The sequence below is a fragment of the Bos indicus x Bos taurus genome, chromosome 6 (genome assembly GCF_003369695.1).
Source record: "Bos indicus x Bos taurus breed Angus x Brahman F1 hybrid chromosome 6, Bos_hybrid_MaternalHap_v2.0, whole genome shotgun sequence".
In the NCBI taxonomy this organism is placed as follows: Eukaryota; Metazoa; Chordata; class Mammalia; order Artiodactyla; family Bovidae; genus Bos; species Bos indicus x Bos taurus.
The window spans coordinates 94,659,119-94,672,560 of NC_040081.1; the positions used below are offsets into that span (position 1 = coordinate 94,659,119).

At 39.5% G+C, this 13,442-nt stretch overlaps 1 protein-coding gene across 2 annotated transcripts in view; it reads left to right on the forward strand.

Moving 5' to 3' along the window:
- The window catches only part of CFAP299 (cilia and flagella associated protein 299), a 714,944-nt gene that overhangs the window by 67,202 nt on the left and 634,300 nt on the right, over positions 1–13,442 (forward strand). The window lies entirely within an intron of this gene.

Genomic DNA, 13,442 nt, shown 5'->3' on the forward strand with positions numbered 1-13,442 from the left:
CACAATGCCTGGCACTAGTTAAGCATTCAGTAAATATTAGCTGACTGTGGCTCAGATCATGAACTCCTTATTGCCAAATTCAGACTTAAATTGAAGAAAGTGGGGAAAACCATTAGACCATTCAGGTATGATCTAAATCAAATCCCTTATGATTATACAGTGGAAGTGAGAAATAGATTTAAGGGACTAGATCTGATAGAGTGCCTGATGAACTGTGGACGGAGGTTCATGACATTGTACAGGAGATAGGAAGCAAGACCATCCTCAAGAAAAAGAAATGCAAAAAACCAAAATGGCTGCCTGAGGAGGCCTTGCAAATCGCTGAGAAAAGAAGAGAAGAAAAAAGCAAAGGAGAAAAGGAAAGATATACCCATTTGAATGCAGAATTCCGAAGAATAGCAAGGAGAGATAAGAAAACCTTCCTCAGTGATCAGTGCAAAGAAATAGAGGAAAACAATAGAATAGGAAAGACTAGAGATCTCTTCAAGAAAATTAGAGAAAGCAAGGGAACATTTCTTGCAAAGATAGGCTCAATAAAGGACAGAAATGGTATGTACCTAACAGAAGCAGAAGATATTAAGAAGATGTGGCAAGAATACACAGAAGAACTGTACAAAAAAGATCTTCACGGCAGATAATCACGATGGTGTGATCACTTACCTAGAGCCAGACATCCTGGAATGTAAAGTCAAGTGGGCCTTAGGAAGCATCACTACAAACAAAGCTAGTGGAGGCGATGGAATTCCAGTTGAGGTATTTCAAATCTTAAAAGATGATGCTGACAATACGTCAGCAAATCTGGAAAACTCAGCAGTGGCCACAGGACTGGATATGGTCAGTTTTCGTTCCAGTTCCAAAGAAAGGAAATGCCAAAGAATGCTCAAACTAATGCACAATTGCACTCATCTCACACGCTAGCAAAGTAATGCTCAAAATTCTCCAAGCCAGGCTTCAACAGTACGTGAAGCGTGAACTTCCAGATGTTCAAGCTGGTTTTAGAAAAGGCAGAAGAACCAGAGATCAAATTATCAATATTTGCTGGATCATTGAAAAAGCAAGAGAGTTCCAGAAAAACATCTATTTCTGCTTTATAGACTACGCCAAAACCTTTGACTGTGTGGATCACAATAAACTGTGGAAAATTCTGAAAGAAATGGGAATACCAGACCACCTTGACCTGCCTCTTTCTGTATGCAGGTCAGGAAGCAACAACAACAGACTGTTTCCAAATAGGAAAAGCAGTACATCAAGCCTGTATGTTGTCACCCTGCTTATTTAACTTCTATGCAGAGTACATCATGAGAAACTCTGGGCTGGAAGAAGCACAAGCTGGAATCAAGATTGCCAGAAGATATATCAATAGCCTCAGATATGCAAATGACACCACCCTAATGGCAGAAAATGAAGAAGAACTAAAGAGCCTCTTGATGAAAGTGAAAGAGGAGAGTGAAAAATTTGTCTTAAAGCTCAACTTTCAGAAAACTAAGATCATGGCATCCATTCCCATCACTTCATGGCAAATAGATGGGGAAACAGTGGAAACAGTAGCTGACTTTATTTTTTTGGTCTCCAAAATCACTGCAGATGGTAACTGCAGCCATGAAATTAAAAGACGCTTGCTCCTTGGAAGGAAAGTTATGACCAACCTAGGCAGCATATTAAAAAGCAGAGACATTACTTTGTCAACAAAGGTCCTTCTAGTCAAGGCTATGGTTTTTCCAGTAGTCATGTATGGGTGTGAGAATTGGCCTATAAAGAAAGCTGATCACCAAAGTATGGATGTTTTTGAACTGTGGTATTGGAGAAGACTCTTGAGAGTCCCTTGGACTGCAAGGAGATCCAACCAGTCCATCCTAAAGGAGATCAGTCCTGGGTGTTCATTGGAAGGACTGACGTTGAAGCTGAAACTAATATTTTGGCCACCTGATGTACAGAGCTGACTCATTTGAAAAGACGCTGATATTGGGAAAGATTGAGGGCAGGAGGAGAAGGGGACATCAGAGGTTGAGATGGCTGGATGGCATCACTGATTCAGTGGACATGAGTTTGGGTAAACTCTGGGAGTTGGTGATGGACAGGGAGGCCTGGCGTCCTGTGGTTCATGGGGTCGCAGAGTCGGACATGACTGAGCTACTGAACTGAACTGAATTGAAATATTAGCTATTACCATTTATAGTATAATACTTAATACATTTTCAAATACATTTTCTCAAAAAATTAAAAAAAATCCACTAGATAGTTAAGTAGGTTGAATATTATTTAATGTGAGAATCAAATGAACCGAAATGCTGTTTCCACTCTTTGAGGCTAGTTCAGTCTTTCCAGCTTTTCCTTAAAAGAAAAGGAACTTGGAGAAGGAAATGGCAACCCACTCCAGTGTTTGTGCCTGGAGAATCCCAGGGACAGAGGAGCCTGGTGGCTTGCCGTTTATGGGGTCGCACAGAGTCGGACACGACTGAAGTGACTTAGCAGCAGCAGCATACACATATATTCTGCACGTTTATTCACATATGGCATTTAAATAAGCATATTTAAATGCTATATTTAAAAAATATATATCATTTTCCTGAAGTAAAATACAGCAACAGATCTTAAAGGCAGTTTTTGTTATATTGTCTATAAGTTACTTTTAAAAACATATGAATAGCAAGTGTGATATATATGTGTAACTTATTTTTAAACCACATCTGTTAACATTTGAAATGACCTAATCAGGAATCCACAGACTGAGAAGTTAGCATTTCAAACAGAGAATTATCTAAATCTGCAAGAGATTCTATTAACTACCATAAATGATTTTAGACAAACATTTTCATTGATTAAATGTGAATTTTTAATATATGTGAATTAAGCATCACCACTTTTGCATGGCTGTGGTAGAAGAACTAGGAGCGTCCCTCAGTTTAATCCGTTGGGATTGGTACAGACTTTCCTTCAGTCTCGTATCCCAAGACTTAAAGGATGGGCCATTGTGTGATTCAGCCAGACACTTAGATCAGCTCATCCTGCTTGCAGAAAGCTGTGTTTGTCTCTGAATCTTTCATATGAGGCTCTTGTTGGAGCCTAGTGGCCCGTGAGGACTTCATCTTGCTTACAGACCTGGGTTTGTGTCCCTTTGCCATAAATGCTTATACCCGTGGCAGAATTCATTGTGAAGCTAACTTTGTTTTCCACATATTCTAGTGGTGAGTTGTAGAAAAGGACACTTTCAGCCCTCACTTGCCTTTGATCATTAGAGCCTACTAAGCAAGAGATATTCAGGGGGAAAAATGTGACCAATTTTGAGTGACCACTGTTAAAAGATAAATGAGGCATAGTAAAATTTTTAAAAAGTTTATTTGAACAAAAATTGATTTGAACTGGGCTGTGCCAAACCAGAAGTCATTAGGAGTACTCCTTGGACAGGAGCCAGGGTAAAGCCTTACCTAGAGAGGATGCAGAAGCAAAGAAAGGAAATTGCTGATTGGCTATAGCTTAAAGATTGAAGGCAAAAGGAGAAGGGGGCGGCAGAGGATGAGATGGTTAGATATCATCACTGGCTTAAAGGACATGAATTTGAGCAAACTCCGGGGAAACAGTGAAGGACAGAGGAGCCTAGCGTGCTGCAGTCCATGGGGTCGCAGAGTCGGACACAACTTAGCGACAGAGTAACAACAACAAATAACGTAAAGCCCTGTTGGCTGTTTATGATTGGTTGTCCTTAGCATTTTTTAAATAGAAATTTATTTATATTAATTGGAGGCTAATTACTTTACAACATTGTATCGGTTTTGCCATACATCAACATGAATCCACCACGGGTGTACACTTTTGATTTCATAACCTTGAGGCATTTACAGGCTGAGATTTTGTTTTGCTTACATAGGCCACCCAGGCATTAGCACCACTTCAATCTGATAGCTTGTTTCATTAATTTAACATCACATAAGTTTATTTCAGTTCACACGTATCTCCTAGTTCCATTGCAGTTTTTAAAGTTGAAGGTCAAAATCTTAGGCATTTTAGTATTTGTTTTTCAACCCTTGGTATCATAGTCTTACTCAAAAGAGGCCATTTTCCATCTCTCTTCCAGTTCATTAGTAGTTTGAAATAGAACATGGCAGGAATGTTTGCGTGCATGGGTGCTAAGTTGCTTCAGTCAGGTAGGACTCTTTGTGACCCTATGGACTGTAGCCTGCCTGGCTCCTCTGTCCATGGGATTCTCCAGGCAAGATACTGGAGTGGATTGCCATGCCCTCCTCCTGGGTATCTTCCTGAGCCAGGGATCAAACCCGTGTCTCTTTTGTCTCCTGCATTGGCAGATGTGTTCTTTCCACTGGTGCCATCTGGGAAGCTGTAGGGATGTTTCTGAGTTGTCAAGCTTTAGAAATTCCCTCACCATCCTCACCGAGAGCTGTTTACTAAACATGTAGCTGGCCTTTCATGGAATGGTGTTCATTCTGATAGGTCTGTATTTGTGATTCACTGGCTTTAAAAAAAGATTCATACTAGTACCCCTGCAGTAGAAGAACATGGAAACAGCGACAGATTTTCTTTTCTTGGACTCCAAAATCATTGTGGATGGTAACTGCAGCCGTGAAATAAAAAAATGCTTTCTCCTCAGAAGAAAAGCTGTGACAAACCTAGACAGCGTATTATAAAGCAGAGACATCACTTTACCAAAAAAAGTCCAAAAAGGACTGTATGGTCAAAGCTGTGGTTTTTCTAGTGGTCATGTATGGATGTGAGAGTTGGACAATAAAGAAGGCCGAGTGCTGAAGAATTGAGGCTTTTGAACTGTGGTGTTGGAGAAGACTCTTGAGAGTTCCTTGGAGAGCAAGGAGATCAAACCAGTCAATCCTAAAGGAAATCAACTGTATATATTCATTGGAAAGACTGATGCTGAAGCTGAAGCTCCAATACTTTGGCTACCTGATGCGAAGAGCCAACTCACTGGAAAAGATCTTGATGCTGGCAGAGATTGAGGGCAGAACAGAAGAGGGCAACAGAGCATGAGATGTTTGGATGATATTTCCAGGGGCTTCCCTGGTGACTTAAATGGTAAAGAATCCATCTGCAATGTGAGAGACCCGAATTCCATCTCTGGGTGAGGAAGATGCGCTGGAAAAGGAAATGGCAACCCACTCTAGTATTGTTGCCTGGAGAATCCAATGGACAGAGGAACCTGGAGGGCAGTTGGACACAACTGAGCAACTAACATTTTCACTTTCACTTTTAACCGACTCAATGGACATGAATTTGAGCAAACTCCTAGAGATAGTGAAGGACCAGGAAGCCTGATGTGCGGCAGTCCATGGTGTCACAAAGACTCACACAGGACTGAGTGACTGAACAACAAGTAGAAGAAAAAGGTCAGCAAATACATAAGAAACTCATAAATTTCTGGCTTTTTTTCTGGGCCACCATAGCATTGTTGGAAGAAGACATGGAATACAGTCAGCTAGAAGCACAGAATTGGTGGGGGCCTTTGGCAGAAGAGGTTGGTTGAGAAAGTATTCAGAGATATAACCCAGATAAAACCAAGACAGGTAATGGAGCTGAACAGAAACAATCTAAGGTTCATGTATTAATTTCCACAATCATCTCTTAATTTTCTGTTGATAATAAATACTGGTAGCACATCTCTTAATCTTTATGTAAATGTTTTTGAATATAAAATTTTAGTTTGAGATATTTGTAGATTTAGTTGTAGTTGTAAGAAATAATAGAGATCTCATGTATCCTTTAGCCATTACCCCCTCAATGGTAACATTCTACAGAACTATAACACACTGTGGCCTTGATATTGACATTGATGTGGTCAAGATAGACAACATTTTCCTCACTACAAGGATCTCTTCTGGTGTATGCCCTCATATAGCCATAGTCACTCTCACTCACCATCTCTCCTTCATTACCTTTGACAACTGCAAATGTGTTCTTCATTTCTATAATTTTATCATTTCAGGAATGTTACATTAAATGGAGTGGTACAATATGTAACCTGGGTTGGCTTTTTTTTTTTTTTTTAACTCAGCATAATTTTCTGGAGCTTCACTGAGGTCATTGTGTGTATCAAAAGTTCATTCCTTTTTATTGATTGGTAGTTATTCATCATATGGATTGTACCACAGTTTGTTTAATCATTCACCCATTGAAAGATACCTGAGTTGTTTTGGCTGTTACGAATAAGGTTGCTATAGACATAGGTGTACAGGTTTTTTTTGTGAATGTGATTTTTTTATTTCTCTGGGATATATGCCCAGAAGTGCAATTGCTGGGTTATATGATAATCACATTTCAGCTTTTTAGGAATATGCTCAACTTTTTAGAGTGTCTGTATCAACAGCAAAGTTTGAGTGATCCAGAGTCTCTGCATCCTTGCCAGCTTGTGTGGTTGCTACTGGTTTTTGTCTTAGCATTCTCGCAACTGTAGAGTGGTATCTCCTTGTGGTTTTAAGGCATTCCTACTGGCTACTGATGCTGGCCATCTTTTCCTGTACTTACTTGCCACCTGTGCATCTTCTTTGTTGACATGTCTCTTCATGTCTTTTGCCCATGTTCTAGTTGCACTTTTTTTTTTTTAACTGTTCTTTATGTATTTTAGAGACTAGTCCTTTGTGTGGTTTGTAAGTATTTTCTTATGGACTACAACTTGTCTTTTCACATTTATTACATGATCTTTTATAGAACAAAGGTTTTTAATTTTGACAAATTCCAATTTATCATTTTTTTCCTTTTGGTGTTGTCTAAGAACATTCTGAGAGTCCCTTGGACTGCAAGGAGATCCAACCAATCCATTCTATTTTTTTATTTTTTAAATTTTATTTTATTTTTTAACTTTACAATATTGTATTGGTTTTGCCATATATCTAAATGACTCTGCCCCAGGTATACATGTGTTCCCCATCCTGAACCCTCTTCCCTCCTCCCTCCCCATACCATCCCTCTGGGTCGTCCCAGTGCACCAGCCCCGAGCATCCAGTATCATGCATCGAACCTGGACTGGCGACTCGTTTCATATATGATATTATACATATTTCAATGCCATTCTCCCAAATCATCCCACCCTCTCCCTCTCCCACAGAGTCCAAAAGACTGTTCTATATATCAGTGTCTCTTTTGCTGTCTCATATACAGGGTTATTGTTATCATCTTTCTAAATTCCATATATATGCGTTAGTATACTGTATTGGTGTTTTTCTTTCTGGCTTACTTCACTCTGTATAATAGGCTCCAATCCATTCTAAAGGAGATCAGTCCTGGGTGTTCATTGGAAGGACTGATGCTAAAGCTGAAACTCCAATACTTTGGCCGCCTCATGTGAAGAGTTGACTCATTGGAAAAGACTCTGATGCTGGGAGGGATTGGGGGAAGGAGGAGAAGGGGACGACAAAGGGTGAGATGGTTGGATGGCATCACCGACTAAATGGACATGAGTTTGAGTGAACTCCGGGAGTTGGTGATGGACAGGGAGGCCTGGTATGCTGAGATTCATGGGGTCGCAAAGAGTTGGACATGACTGAGTGACCGAACTAAACTGAACTGCAGAACATTCAGCCTAAACCTTGATTTTCAAGATTTTCTTTTTTTTTCCTTCTAAAAGTTTTGTAATTTTGTGTTTTATATTTTCATCTGTGGTCTATTTTGAGCTGATTTTTGTATAAAGAGTGAGACTTAGTTTGAGTTTCATTTTCTGGCTTATGAATGTTTAATCGTCCAGCATTGTTTATTTAAGAGGTGATTTTTTTTTTTTACATTGAATTGCTTTTTCACCTCTGACAGATATCACATCAGTCAGATCAGTTGCTCAGTCATGTCCGACTCTTTGCGGCCCCATGAATCGCAGCACACCAGGCCTCCCTGTCCATCACCAACTCCCAGAGTTCACTCAGATTCACGTCCATCGAGTCAGTGATGCCATCCAGCCATCTCATCCTCTGTCGTCCCCTTCTCCTCCTGCCCCCAATCCCTCCCAGCATCAGAGTCTTTTCCAATGAGTCAACTCTTCGCATGAGGTGGCCAAAGTACTGGAGTTTCAGCTTTAGCATCATTCCTTCCAAAAAAATCCCAGGGCTGATCTCCTTCAGAATGGACTGGTTGGATCTCCTTGCAGTCCAAGGGACTCTCAAGAGTCTTCTCCAACACCACAGTTCAAAAGCATCAATTCTTCCACGCTCAGCCTTCTTCACAGTCAGTTGGGTATTATTTGTGTGGGGCAATTTTGGCTTCTCTGTGCTGTTCCAATTTCATTAGTTTCTTCTCCTTACTTTTTTTCATCCTTCTGCTTGCTCAGGGTTTATTTTGCTCTTCTTTATCGAGGTTCTTGAAGTGGGAGCTTAAATTATTGATTTGAGAATTTCCCCCTTTTCTACTGCATTAAGTTCATGCTGTAAATTTTTTTGTCTCAGCACTCTTAGCAGTCTCCCATAGATTGATGCATTTTTGTTCTGTTCAATGTATCTTTAAATTTTTCTTGAACTTTTCTTTTTCTTCTATTTATTATTTGAAAGCAAAAGTGTTAGTCACTCAGTTGTGACCCCATGGACTGCATGGACTGTAGCCTGTCAGGCTCCTCTGTCCATGGAGTTCTCCAGGCAAGAATACTGGGGTGGGTTGCTATTTCCTTCTCCAGGGGATCTTCCTGACCCAGGCGTCGATCCTGGGTCTCCTGCATTGTAAGCAGATTCTTTACTTTTGAAGTGTGTTATTTAGTTCCTAAGTGTTTGTAGATTTTCCTGTTATCTTTCTTATTCATTTCTAGTTATTTTCCTTTTGGAGAACCCACTGAATGTGATTTGAATTATTTTAAATTTTGAGACTTGTTTTATGTCCCATAATATAGTCTATCATGATGTATATTTCTCATGCATTTTAAAAAAATGTGTATTATGCTGTTGTTGGGTTAATTGTTCTATAAATGTTGTGATTCTTTTGGTTGATGATGTTGTCAAGTTCTTCTGTATTCTTGCTGGTTTTCTGTCTGATTGTTTTATCAATTGTTGAGAGAGAAGTGTTGAAGGCTCCAAGCCTTCAAGATCCAGGGGATCTTCCTGAACCAAGGATCAAACGTGGGTCTCCTGTATTTTAGCTCTACCACAGCCATCATTAGTAATTTCCAGCAACAGGTAACAAGTGTTTTGAGGAAAATTGGACTTCATGGTAAAAAAAAATGGTACATAACCTATCCCACTTTTGTGTATTGATATGGTAGCAACTCTCAAAAGTTGTGTAGTGAACAAATTCCTGCTTAAAGTTGTCTAATCTAGCATTTAATTATATAATTCTACATGTTAATAATTGTTGTTTAATTGCTCAGTCATGTCTGGCTCTTTTGCAACCCCATGGACCGTAGTCTGCCAGGTTCCTCTGTTCATGGGATTCTCCAGGCACGAATATTGGAGTGGGTTGCCATTTCATTCTCCAGGGGATTTCCTGACCAGGGACTGAACCTGCATCTCCTGCATTGGCAGGTGGATTCTTTACCACTGAGCCACCAGGGAAGCTCTACATAATTAAACAATCCAGATTTATTTAACTACATAATTTCTCTCCAACATATTTCATTTTGTTTTACTTTGCTATGCTAAGTCACTTCAGTCGTGTCCAACTCTGTGCAACCCCATAGACGGCAGCCCACCAGGTTCCCCCGTCCCTGGGATTCTCCAGGCAAGAACACTGGAGAGGGTTGCCATTTCCTTCTCCAAGGCATGAAAGTGACTTTGCCTATCACCAATTAACAAAATTTAGTCTATTAATACCTATTAAAACTAATTTTAGCTTGGGGAATATAGATTCAAAGTAATTTGTTTCCTGTAATATGTGGGATGTTATATGATGCACTGATATAATTAATCTTTCTTGGCTTTTTAAAGAGATAATAACAAATCTGTAGCTTTATTGTCATCTCCTCTTTAGGATGTTTTCTTAATCTGGATCTTATGGGCCTTCTCAGGTTTCAATGAATGGCATGAGGAATCCCCAAATTGAGTATGGTATTTTGAATAAGATGTGCACATTTCTGTAGAAAGGGCTCGTTGTTTTAATATTCAGGCCTCAAAGAGTCATGTGACCCTTGTAAGATTAAGATCTAATGTTCTATAGGATGTAGTTGTCCATTAGTGAGTGTAGTTTTTTATTTCTCAAATCAAGGTACTTAATATAAAGGTACATTGCAATATATTGGTGAAGGCATTTAGGACATTTTGTTTTTATTTCAACTACCTATAATGCTTAGAACTTGTATAAAAGGGCAGAGGAAGTCACACTCTTTATGTTTTTATATTTAATAGCAGATGCAAATTTTATTTTTCATTGTGGTTTATTTTCCTGATATGTTTTTCTTTGTCCATTTATATTAATTCACAAATGGCTATTTAATGTCTACTATCTGCCACATATTAAATATCTTATTATATATCACGAAATAAGAAGAATCATCAGGTGATTTTACAGAATAGCTCTTCATTTGAGCTTTACATTTCTCAGAAGATAATTAGTAAGGTTAATATGCTACACATTGCTAGACATTTAAGAAGCTGTATTCCTCTCCCCCATGAAAAATCAAGAGAAATTTAGGGCTGCAATTTTGCAGTTTATTGAGCAGCCCAACTTTCTCCTGTTTGTTACTTTAGACACCCGTTTTGATGCCGTTCCTTGGCTCTGTGTTACAACTGTTGTTGTTTAGTCCCTAAGTTGTGTCCAACTCTCTGCGACCCCATGGACTATAGGATTCTTTTCCACTGAGCCACCAGGGAAGCCCCTGTATTACAGCACTTCACATTAATGACTGTCCTTTTATTTCTAGTTGGATTCTTGATTTTCCAAAGTTTCTGTTTTCATTCTTCCACTATTTGTATCCATCTAATATCTTGTTATTAAAAGTATATTTTATATTGAAAACAGGGAGGGACAATTTTTATCTGTATTCTATAAAGTGATGTGGGCAGAATTTAGGTCACAGGGTATAATTTTAATAATTTAAGAATTCCTCATGGGAATGAGGAATGGCTGGGGGTGCAAAATCAGAAACCCTGACTTCAATAACATCATATTTTAAAAAGCTGAATTAATTACTCTAAAAAAAAATAATGTACAAGTGTAGTAACATGTGAAGAAAATGTTTCCTTGGGAGAAAAATGAACTAATTATGGTAAAAATATTTCAGCAGAAACAACACTGCATTCTTTTAAAGTGAAATCATAAATAGAGGTAAACTAATATTTCCGGAATTATTGACACTCTATACACAATGTGTGTATTTTTCTTGGCCTTCAACATTTTTTCCACTAAATCAGATTCATTGCATTTGGCAAGATTTTTCAAAAAGAGCATGAGGTTATTTGTGGGATGTGTATTTGACATGTTCACACAATGTACAGTTCATAGTTCAAAGTTGAAATCACAGCACTGTTTTTCTTGACAAGAATTCTCTCTGGCAAATTGCCTAGGAAAATTCTGGTAGATTTGTTTGCATCCCACCCAATATTCAACTAATATTATAAAATCAGTCATCAGCTGGGACTAACTAATTGCTCTAGAGTTATTTACTGATTAAGACGACTCTCCATTAGACTTGCTGAAACAATTGTTGTTTAGTCACTAAGTCTTTTCATACTATTCATGGAGTTCTTGAGGCAAGAATACCGAAGTGGTTTGCCATTCCTTTCTCCATGCAGGAGGAGAAGGGGACAACAGAGAATGAGATGGTTGGATGGCATCACCAATGAGATGAACATGTTTCTGATTTTGAGTAGGCTCTGGGAGTTGATGATAGACAGGGAAGCCTGGTGTGCTGCAGTCCATGGAGTCACAAAGAGTCGGACACGACTGAGCGACTGAATCACTAAGTCAAATCCAAATTTGTGACCCTATGGACTGTAGCATGCCAGGCTCCTCTATCCATGGGATTTCCCAGGCAAGAATACTGGAGTGGGTTTCCATTTCCTCATGCAGGGGATCTTCCCACCCAGGGATTGAACCTGCATCTCCTGCATTGGCAGGAAGGTTCTTTACAGTTGAGCCATCTGGGAAGCCCCTGCTGAAACAATAGGACACGTTTAATTGAAAGACTTAAGTACTCTTTTACCTAAAAATTGATTGGAAAAATAAATGTTGAATTTGTATCTTTGATAATATGACAGTTATATTATTGGTAACTTGGGAAGATCCCCTGGAGGAGGGCATGGCAGCCCACTCTAGTATTCTTGGCCTGGAGAATACCATGTATGGAGGAACCTGGTGGGCAGTCCATGGGGTCGCAGAGTCAGACACGACTGAAGCGACTGAGCATGGGCATGCATATTATTGGTAACTTACACAACATACAGATATCTAGTCCTGTATATCTCAGGATAAAATCTAGGTAGGAACTCGGTAGAAATGTTCTGCTCTAACTTCACTTAATGACATGTTACTGTTGCACTCTGCCTATGCCATCAACATTCTTCACTTGTTAATTTATTTCGGTGGCTATAGTGCTTAAATTTTATGTCATTTTGAACTATAAACTCTGCCTCATAGAAAGTATTGTGCCACATTCAGAGAGTTTAGACTCTGATTGGCAATGGTAGCACGAGTCTAAAATTTGATTTTAAGAGTGTGAGCATGTTGCTAAATCCAAGTTTGTGCGCCCGACACACAGTGAGGCCAAACAGACTGAAATGTCGGAATTTGGAACTGAGAACAGTTTAATATGAGGGCAAAGCAAAGTGAACAGGCAACTGATGCTACAAGACCGCCACACTCCCTGACAGTTTTCAGAAAAGAGGTTTAATTTTAAAGGCAGGATTTGGGGTAAAAACTGCAGGGTACATGACTTTCTTCTGATTGGTTGGTGGTTAGGTAACAGGGCAGTGCTCCAGAGATCTTGTGCTCAGCCTGAAGTTACCATCCTCCACCTGGGTGGGGTCCTTACTTCCTGCAGGAGAACTCAAATAGTTAGGTATATCTCTTGAGAAGGAGCTAAGATTTTATCACTGCATTATAGTTTGACTTCCCTGGTGGCTTAGTTGGTAAAGGTAAAGAATCTGCCTGCAATGTCAAAGACTGGGATTCGATCCATGGGTTGGGAAGATCCCCTGGAGAAGGGAATGGCTACCTACTCCAGTCAGTATTCTTGCCTGGGAAATCCCATGGACAGAGGAGCCTGGCAGGCTACAGTCCAAGGGGTCGCAAGAGTCAAATATGACTTAGTGACTAAACCATCACATTGTTTGACAGCTTTTCCTTTGTCTCTACATTCCTTTACTTTCCTGATTAGTAATGGTTTGCACCTGATCTTTGAAACTCAGGGAAGTAAGTTTAGGTGGCGGATGCCTTTCCCCTACAAACGAAAGTGGGGACACAAAAAGGCCTTTTTTTCTTTTAAACTTGGGATGGCCCCACAGGTCCTGCTTAGTTTCAAGCAGGCTGTAAAATGTTATATAACTAATGTGATTCTAGTAGAGTTCTGCAGCATCTGT